Source organism: Rhipicephalus sanguineus, chromosome 6 (genome assembly GCF_013339695.2).
Source record: "Rhipicephalus sanguineus isolate Rsan-2018 chromosome 6, BIME_Rsan_1.4, whole genome shotgun sequence".
Classification (NCBI taxonomy): domain Eukaryota; kingdom Metazoa; phylum Arthropoda; class Arachnida; order Ixodida; family Ixodidae; genus Rhipicephalus; species Rhipicephalus sanguineus.
Genome location: NC_051181.1, coordinates 75,975,629 through 75,986,155, shown reverse-complemented (window position 1 = coordinate 75,986,155; position 10,527 = coordinate 75,975,629). Strand labels below are relative to the sequence as shown.

The 10,527-nt window shown below is 45.9% G+C and overlaps 2 non-coding genes across 2 annotated transcripts; both read left to right on the top strand.

The window, feature by feature from the left end:
• Positions 1-842: 842 nt before the first annotated feature.
• Positions 843-924, top strand: Trnas-aga (transfer RNA serine (anticodon AGA)). Its single transcript has one exon. It is a non-coding gene; the product is annotated as a tRNA-Ser (tRNA).
• Positions 925-5,060: 4,136 nt separating this feature from the next.
• Positions 5,061-5,142, top strand: Trnas-aga (transfer RNA serine (anticodon AGA)). Its single transcript has one exon. It is a non-coding gene; the product is annotated as a tRNA-Ser (tRNA).
• The last annotated feature ends 5,385 nt before the right edge of the window (positions 5,143-10,527 follow it).

Sequence of the window (10,527 nt, the reverse complement as noted above, 5' to 3'; positions counted from 1 at the left end):
CGTTGTACAAACTACAGATCGCCTGCATGTTTCGTGCCTTATGGAGACATGGAGGGGTGAGGCATATCTTTTCCTGTTTTGGTGTCATCTCAAGCTTATGCTAGAGAGAGAGAGAGAGGGAGAGAGATATCAATTTTAAACGAGGTAAGCCATTAGGTTAATACCGAAAGACCATGTTTACATCTATTTATTATGCACGGGCTTTAATAACCAAAATGAATAGTTTTGCCGTCAGCATCGCTCACGAGACGACGACGACATAACTGCATGTTTTATTAAGGCGAATGCCTTAGATGCTTCATCAAACGCGAAAATTGACCATCGACGTCAACACGAGTGATGCAAAAATATCATAATCCCGTGATGACGTCATCATATGACGTCATTACGTGCTGATGACGCGTGTTACCCTGGCGCCGCCTCTGGTTATCTTGCCTGATTGTGATGACTTTCCGAAGGTCCTTTCCTAATTTCATACCACTCTATCTGAGGGCGGACTAGGACATCCCTGAACTAACTATAGAGACCTTTCTCGGCGGGCTAAAAACTTCAAGGAGGCTTGTCAGTGTGACTTTTTGGACTAGTTGGTTAAATGCATCAAAAGGTGTCATAGCGCTAACACACGCGTACGAGGAAGACACAACGGGAGCGCTTGTCCCATTGTATCTTCGTCGTCCGTGTTTGTTAGCGCTATGACACCTTGAGGCGGCTTTCTCTTTCTTTCTCCCCCCCCCCCCCTTTCCCACCTGACGCCACCGATGCCTTCCTTCCAAAGAACGAAAGATCGTCGCCATTGAAGGCCACGCGCCTTAAGACGCGAGACGTTGGCTCTTCGCCAGCGTGCAGTCGTGGCCGAGTGGTTAAGGCGATGGACTAGAAATCCATTGGGGTCTCCCCGCACAGGTTCGAATCCTATCGACCGCGCAGTATTTTTTTTTCCCTCGGTGCGTTTAATGTTTAATAAATTGCAGTGCCTCTTAAATGACTGATCATAACAGGTTGTGTTTAAATTAAATCTAACTGTGCAGCACTGTTCCACGTTGAGTGAGACTCTAACTTAGTCCGCATTATTAAAGCACACCTTTTTTTTACGAAGTACTTCTAAATACTCGTATGCAAGAAAAGGCGTCGTACATTAAATTGGGGATATTTTAATTACGAAGACATGACAATGAGACGTCTAAGTGAGCTTAAAGGGACCGACAACTGCCCAGAACATGAAATGAGATGACTGCACTGATGAAAAGATTGCCCGTCGCATTGACTCAAACCAACCCTGTTTATCTCGTGAGAGGTGGATTTATATTTTTATTTCTTCATTGAAAGTCGCGAAAAATGACCTGTGGCGCCTCTGGCGGCAAAATCATAAATGATCCGATGAAGCCGGTCACGTGACCGCTGATTGGTGTACGCGTTCGATGACATTTCTGTTAGTACTGAAATATTGTTCATTTCTTTATATTAAAAGATATCACTCCATAAAAATGTACATATAGGCCTGCGTTAGTTGTATGCAACAAAGGGCGCTGCCTTCGCTTGGCGTAGGCAGCCTTGACACAGGCGCAGGCAACCTTGGGCGCAGGCGCACACAACGCTGTACAAATACCGAGAAGGTGTATAAAGCCACATCATCTCATTGTAACAGCTTGCTATTTTCAAAAATGGTTGAAAAGCTCAAAATAAAGGTGGTTAAGCATAGTTACAGTAACTCCTGCGAAAGCAGAACAACGACAGCTTTCACAAGGGCTAGTGGCATCGCTATCAATTCTCAGCATTGCTGGAGCTAGCCCTCATGCATGTTTGGAGCCTTTCAGATCGAAAAATATCGCTTATAAAATAACTACGTGCTTTTAGGATAAACCACTGCAGCTACAAACGCTACGAAGGGCAAGCTTCCTGTCGCGCCGTAAAAAACTGGGTCGAGAAAAATCAGTTGTCGGTCCCTTTAAATGACCTTTATTGAACAAACCACACTGATATTTATACACTCATAATAGCACCAGAACTCATCAGTAACTAGATGACCGCTAACAACAACACAGCGGTACGAATACATTTAGGACAACAATTTTTTTTACTATTTAAATAAAGAAAGAATAAACTACATATGACACGCCACTGAATTACGGCAGAAGATGGTGGTAGCGATAATGGCGGCTGTACAGTATATGCTAAAGATGTGGAATGCGTGTAAACTATTAACTACACAGTGACCGTCAATAATAATAATTTAAGATCATTGAAGTACTACAGAGGCGACTTCACTATTTTTGGAGTACTGCGTTCATTATATTTACAGTTGCAGAACTTAGCGCGCTTATTTCGATTTTATTTCATGTCTAAATACGCACTGGGAGGGGTTTTATTCATAATATTACGCACGTACAGCATCAACGTAAACGAATGTATGATATTGATACCACCAGTTATTCTCATTTGCGCATCCACCGTCAACCAGTGTTGTACGGAACGGCGTTCCAAGGAACGACGTTCCAGGAACTAGTTCCTTCATGGAGGAACGGAGAAACGCCACCGTTCCATTGAGGACTGGTGGAACTGTAACGGTAACTAACTCGTTACGTTTAAGTAAGAACGGCATAGGGAACGGCGTTGCTTCTGTAAACGTTCCTCGGCATTGAACAGGCGCCCGAACACAGCACATCATGCAGAACAGGGTGGATGGGCGACCGCGTGAGGCGCAAGAATCTACCGCTCGCCTGTCACTTGACTATGCTGCATCCTGCTTTTCACTTTAAGGCGCCCGCCGGGGACGAAGAGAAGCACGCGATGTCAAGACCGACTACGCGCTGGAGGAACAGCGAATTTTTTTCTCTTTGTCTGAGCCAGTCTCAGAGCAATCACGGGCCGTTGTTGAGTGTAGACACAACTTGGAGAACTTTTATTTGACATTCGAGAATAATCGAACCCCACTGTAAAGCTCGCGCCAGGAAAGGGCACGCAATTTTTTTACCTTAGCGACTTTTTTGTTCTGCCAACTCGTAAGTAACTTTTGTGCGGGGAGGGGGGAAGAGAGAGATAGAGGGGCTGCGTATTCGGCCGGTTCTGCTGCGCGTCCCCATGGCCTTGTCGGCATAGGGAAAAGTGGGGGATCCGTAGTCGAGGCGCCTACGCGTGGTTCCGCGGACTTTTCCAACGGCGCGAATCATCGTCGCGAATCTGGTGTTTGACGCGCATGGGACAGAGGAGCCAATCACAACGCCAGAGGCCGCAGAGAATGAGTGAAGCACCAACGTGCAACTTTTGTTATAGTTCAGTTCGACAGCCACCGCACCGATAACGTCTGTCATGCAATAAACGATACGCGTACATCCAGCGCTACATTGCTGTTGCTCCCGCTGAGCATGCCCTCGCTCCTACGACCACGGGTGACTTGTACCTATTTGTGTACAAGCACTTGATGGAATGGCTCTTCAACATTGCCAACGAAGTGCTGACGAGAAAACAGGTTCCTCAGTCGGATACCAACATCGAGATGCGACTCTTGCTGAGTGCGAACAAGGGATTTACTAAGTTGCGAATATGTATCCTGGACATTATTTTCTACTCACACTGCAGTATTCAATCAGCGCTCACTAAACGCCTATGTATTGTTCTTTTCGATGTGGTTTCCTATGCAAAAAACTTATTTATATTGGTGCATGTGTGGGAATTTCTTTTTGAATATCTGAAGCGCAGTATTATGACGGCACATTTGAAGAATGGCGTGGATAGTGCCCCATGTGTTGAACTTGTAATAGACGAGCACAAAAGTTGCAGTTAGACATGTCTGTAGTATGGCCGGTGGTCTATAAAAAATTCGTCTAGGAGCGTTTCTTTAGATTCATTTTATCTACATTGAACCTACTGCCGGCGATGTCAAAATCATAAAATATGTAGCTCCACGTTAGCTTTAAATTGTTCCCCTTATTTCGCCTCGGGGTTATCCGGCACTATATTTTGATTTAAAATTCAAATGTAACGTAAAAGTAACGACACGTTCCAATTTTTCGAAAAGTAACTGGAACGCGTTCCTTTCGCATTAAAGGAACTTGTAACGGGAACTCGTTCCAAGATTGGGAAAGAACTAGGAACGAGCCTTCGTTCCTGTTTTAGAGGAACGTGTACAACATTGCCGTCAACCTAGTCGTTTTGAAAACGAAATCCGGCGAAATACATTAAGAAAGCACTTCGTTTTAAAACAATGCAAGACAAGTCCCCTGAACTCCGCGCTGGCCCATGCACACCGTTTCATGACGTCTATACACGTGCGCTCCAATTTCTACGTGCTAAAGCCCAGTTCACTAGAAGGATTATTTTACACGTAGATTGGTCAGAGAGCTCCAGTTGTTCAGTATACCGAATAATTCGCCTTATTCCGGATCGTTATATTATGGTTTTTTGTATGAAGAAAACAGAGATGAAATTCCAATGTAGCGTATACATACATAGCAGGATTGTATTTAAGGGTATACCTATAGAAGAAAACTGCAGTGAGAAAAAACTGGCGAACGCGTGCAAAAGCATATAAAAAACCATAGGAGATTCCCTTTTTCATAGGAATCATTTATAACGCGAAAGTGAAACGTGTTTGCGTAGAAGTAGATGCAGCCCTATTGAGGGTTAATAAATATAGTTTGTACGGTGTGCATTGCTATCGGGCCGGAACGACACACTTCGACGTGGGTGCACCCACGTGGACATCTATGGGAATGTAGAGGGATCTTCATGGGGAAGGGGGGAGGGGCGAGCAGCGCGAAGGCAAAGGCGAAGTATCAAGCCCCCCCCCCCCCCCTTAATTAGTGCCAGTGAAAAACTCACATTTCAAGAACTCCTTCAAATTAGCGCCATTTCGCGGCTGAGAAATTTACCAGCCTTTGTCTTGCCTTCATTTTTAAGGAGCAGCGAAAAAAAAAAGAAAATAATAATACGCAGACGGGAGGCAAAAGAGCGGGCGGGACAAGTATACGAGATGGTCATCGTTGCGGAGGACGTCGCCGTTCAAGGCCACTTCGCGCCACTAGACACGAGACGTTTAAAAATAGCTCGCGCCTTGCAGGCGTGCAGTCGTGGCCGAGTGGTTAAGGCGATGGACTAGAAATCCATTGGGGTCTCCCCGCACAGGTTCGAATCCTGTCGACTGCGCATTCTTTTTTCAATGCGAAGCATTTTTTTTTTCTTGGAGGTGTTAGATTTTTATTGAATTTCAGTTCGCACAAACACAACCAGCTGTAAATCTTGCTGCGCCGTCTGATTATGTGTGCGCCATATATATATATATATATATATATTGGAAAAGGAATACGCTTCTACAAAACTGTTTATTTGTCGACGTTTCCATCAGAGCATTGGAGCTCGACTGTGGACAACAGGTCGATTCCACGAAAGATCGAAAAAGGGTGTATATTTGATGTTTCCGATTTTCCTGATAATTTTGTATGTTGTGCACATATGATTGCACAGCACGAAATCGCAGTTCGTTTTCAAATAAAAATTTTTTTCAACACAGGAAAATTCGACAAGTGTCGCCGGTTGACGACGACCATTTTACGAAGAATGCGTTTTCGTAAATTCGGAACCATGCTGGCAGCTACTCAAGCTATATATTACAAATATCTTTCTTTTTGGCGGAAGTAGAAGTAAAGAGGAAATAGCTCTTATCATTTCATGGAATTCTGAATAAATTATGTATTTTTAAAAATTCACGAAAAACGCTGCGTTTTTGAAAATCAGTCAAATTTGGGACGCTATGGCTACTTCTGTGAACATCTTAGCTTGTTCATATTTGCAGTATGAATAGGCCTTTATGTGAATAATGAACCTCTGCATTTGTATTTCTCTAATAATATTCAAAGTAGTAAATTTTCATGCTCGAAATACCAAAAAGAGAAAAGTGCTCCTCCATTCAAAAATCTATAATAAAAAAAACCCAATCTCAATTTTGTTCAAAGTCCCCCAAAATGTTCTCAAAGAACTGCAGAATGATATTATGAAAAAACATGTTGCATCATTTTTATTAGAACAAAAGCAGAAAATGTCAAACATTGTGTTTCTAGAGCGTGGTGGCCACTGCGTAAAGGACATCTCTAGTAACTAGAAAATACAGTAACACGTCTTTTGTCGTCTTGTCTGGCTTGCCGCATGCGCTTGGCGTTTCGAGCACGATCTTATATAATTGGTGTTTGCTGCACACACACACACACACACACACACGGAGTGTCCAGACACACTCACCCTTCCTGTAAAAATGCTAGCAGACCGTGGTTTCTAGCCACAGACCTCTGGGTTATGGGCCCAGCACGCTTCCACTGCGCCACTCTGCTGCACTCTCGCTTCGCGGGAAAATGTGCGTCATATATGTGTTGAGGAGTATAAAAGAAAGTACGTAAAATTTGTAGCAGGGCGTGGTTTCGATCCACGGACCTCTGGTTATGGGCCCAGCACGCTTCCACTGCGCCACTCTGCTGCACTCTCGCTTCACGCGAAAATGTGCGTCATATAAATGTGTTGAGGAGTATAAAAGAAAATACGTAAAATATGTAGCAGGGCGTGGTTTCGATCCACGGACCTCTGGGTTATGGGCCCAGCACGCTTCCACTGCGCCACTCTGCTGCACTCTCGCTTCACGCGAAAATGTGCGTCATATAAATGTGTTGAGGAGTATAAAAGAAAATACGTAAAATTTGTAGCAGGGCGTGGTTTCGATCCACGGACCTCTGGGTTATGGGCCCAGCACGCTTCCACTGCGCCACTCTGCTGCACTCTCGCTTCGCGGGAAAATGTGCGTCATATAAATGTGTTGAGGAGTATAAAAGAAAATACGTAAAACATGTAGCAGGGCGTGGTTTCGATCCACGGACCTCTGGGTTATGGGTCCAGCACGCTTCCACTGCGCCACTCTGCTGCACTCTCGCTTCGCGGGAAAATGTGCGTCATATAAATGTGTTGAGGAGTATAAAAGAAAATACGTAAAATTTGTAGCAGGGCGTGGTTTCGATCCACGGACCTCTGGGTTATGGGCCCAGCACGCTTCCACTGCGCCACTCTGCTGCACTCTCGCTTCGCGGGAAAATGTGCGTCATATAAATGTGTTGAGGAGTATAAAAGAAAATACGTAAAATTTGTAGCAGGGCGTGGTTTCGATCCACGGACCTCTGGGTTATGGGCCCAGCACGCTTCCACTGCGCCACTCTGCTGCACTCTCGCTTCACGCGAAAATGTGCGTCATATAAATGTGTTGAGGAGTATAAAAGAAAATACGTAAAATTTGTAGCAGGGCGTGGTTTCGATCCACGGACCTCTCGGTTATGGGCCCAGCACGCTTCCACTGCGCCACTCTGCTGCACTCTCGCTTCGCGGGAAAATGTGCGTCATATAAATGTGTTGAGGAGTATAAAAGAAAGTACGTAAAATTTGTAGCAGGGCGTGGTTTCGATCCACGGACCTCTGGGTTATGGGCCCAGCACGCTTCCACTGCGCCACTCTGCTGCACTCTCGCTTCGCGGGAAAATGTGCGTCATATAAATGTGTTGAGGAGTATAAAAGAAAATACGTAAAATTTGTAGCAGGGCGTGGTTTCGATCCACGGACCTCTGGGTTATGGGCCCAGCACGCTTCCACTGCGCCACTCTGCTGCACTCTCGCTTCGCGGGAAAATGTGCGTCATATAAATGTGTTGAGGAGTATAAAAGAAAATACGTAAAATTTGTAGCAGGGCGTGGTTTCGATCCACGGACCTCTGGGTTATGGGCCCAGCACGCTTCCACTGCGCCACTCTGCTGCACTCTCGCTTCGCGGGAAAATGTGCGTCATATAAATGTGTTGAGGAGTATAAAAGAAAATACGTAAAATTTGTAGCAGGGCGTGGTTTCGATCCACGGACCTCTGGGTTATGGGCCCAGCACGCTTCCACTGCGCCACTCTGCTGCACTCTCGCTTCGCGGGAAAATGTGCGTCATATAAATGTGTTGAGGAGTATAAAAGAAAATACGTAAAATTTGTAGCAGGGCGTGGTTTGGTTCCACGGACCTCTGGGTTATGGGTCCAGCACGCTTCCACTGCGCCACTCTGCTTTTTTTTTTCTTTATTGCCACCTTTGCACATAACAGAAATTTACAAGCACTTCGTAACCAGCCTAAAAAAATAGCCTGGCTGCGACTGGTTTTATTTAAAAACGTTTCATCGCAGCCAACTAATTTATTAACGACACCCATTCGGGTTGTTCGTCCCTAGAATTGTACACATCTGTCATGTATACAATGCTTTCTGTGAAATATTCATGCGCAGATCGGGCATCTTTATCTACATGGCGCGTAGCCATTCTTGTTCGCCACACGCCGTGAAGCACAAGCAACAAAAGCATGTCATAAGGCACACCATCTTGATTTTCCGTAGCCAAAAATCTGATGCCGTATGGCGTGATTGGCAAATCGTTTTTCAAGGTTCGCTGCAAAATGTCGCACAGAAACACTGCGTCCCAACCAGTCAAGAAAAATGTGGTTGATAGTCTCGGGTTTTTTGCAGATAAGGCAATCTATGGACCACCGGGACGAAGAAACCTTTCTCTTGTAGCCACGATTTTACCGGCAATGTTTCGCTGTGCAGCTGGAAGAAGAATGTCTTTGCGCTTGCACGTACGGTCATCATTTTTACCCTCTTAAGTACGTCACGCTGATGGCCAACACGATATATCGCTCTGTAGATGGGCTGAGGTAACATAACGTCACGTAAATCCCTGTAGAGACGCTTTCTCGTTACATCAGATAAGTAGTCCGCTGAAAACCGCACCTTCAATATTCCGTATGCCATCACTACTTCTCTTAAATATCCACGCATGTTACATTTTACGGACACATTGGACACCACATAATCAGGAATCCTATTACACAGTACAATTTGCATGAACGTGCGCAGAAAAGGGTTACATTGGTCACGTAAAAAAATAAATCTTGACACTACTTGCTTCAGAAACAGATGAGCCAATCCTAGACCACCATTTCTGGAAGAATGAAATAAGTTTGTCCGGCTAGTACGCTCCCATACCGATCCCCAAACAAAAACTGCTAAAACTCTATGCAATTTTTGCACATTTGCTCTTGTCATGAACAGGAACTGCAGGACATACTATTGGCCTGGTGTGCGACCGATGGCGGCGCTGCGAACGGCGCCTGTATGACGTCATAGCGGGGATTCGCGCGCTTTCGTCTGCTACGTAGGCCCAGCGCCGTGTTGAAACCGCCGTTGTGGTAAATCTCAACAAAAAAGCAGTTCAATTGGTTATCTTGCGTATGGTGGCTACTGACGCTGTTCGAACAACCGTGGGAATGCTTTTAACGTTCATTTAGAACTACAAATCTTTGTTTTTGTAGAACTCCGGCCGCTTGTCGCCGTGGCGAGTGCTGCGCAATGGTGAAGTACTGATCTGTGCCTCAGTGTACTTCGTCCGCTCGTGAAAAAGGCGTTAGCTTTCACAACTACCCTAAGGAACCAAAGCTGAAGAAGTGCATCGCAAGCTCAGAATGGGAAAGCGCTCCACGCCTTCATCGACCGTGTGCAGCAAGCACTTCGCGGACAGTGACTTCTGCTACCCACCGTACGCGCGACTCTTAGGTAAGCTTGTGACCGTGTTTAAGCGCCCCACCAATATTTAAGGAGTTTATTGCACGCAGGCTATAAGCATAGGCGACTTACACCAGGTGTGGTGCCGTCCCACAACCTGCCGCGAAGGCCCCTAGACAAAGAGCCGACGACGCGGCTTCCGAATCGCCTCGCAGGAAAGCGCGCCTCGTGAGCTCAGCTGAGCGGCGCAGGATATTGAGACTACGGCTGCATTTGGATGGCGTACATACGTATTTTACTTATGAAGGCAAGCGCGCGCCTAGCGGACTGCTTATCACAATGTCATAAGCGAAACCTGTTGCCGCTGTTTAGTGCACATTCTCTAAAAGTTTTCACCTGAGGCAGTGCAGACGCTTTTTTAAAAGCGGAGCTCTTTAAGCTTTTCGTTAGGCTGCGTGGCGTGAAACTGGACCCAGCTTGCCTTTGCCACGTTAATCTCTGTGGCCCTGTGCGTGGTATAATCAGCGATTAACTATTTGTTATATTCTAATACCCATGCGACGGCCCTGTGCGGTATTAATAGGAACTACGACGTAATATCGTTCTCAGTGAACCAACATTACGGGACAAACTGCGATCATGGGCATCGGCAGGGGGGTGTGCAACAAGGCGGCACTTGCGCACTTGTTTGCAGGACGAAAGCAGCGGCGGTGATGCGATCTCCGTTGACGGCCTCGACCGCGCATTCAACAACGTGGCCTGCGTCGTACACTGCCTCACCCTCGATGAGGCACCGCTACCTTTCACAAGCTTTATCTACATACTTGTAGATGCTGGAGAAGGGCACGCTTACTGAAATATCGAAAGCACCACCCAAAATAATAAGTATCGTACGGCGGAAACAAGATAACGAGCGAGAACACTCACACATAGTTTCACTTTCTAACCAGCAATGCGGCCGGTGGTATCGGC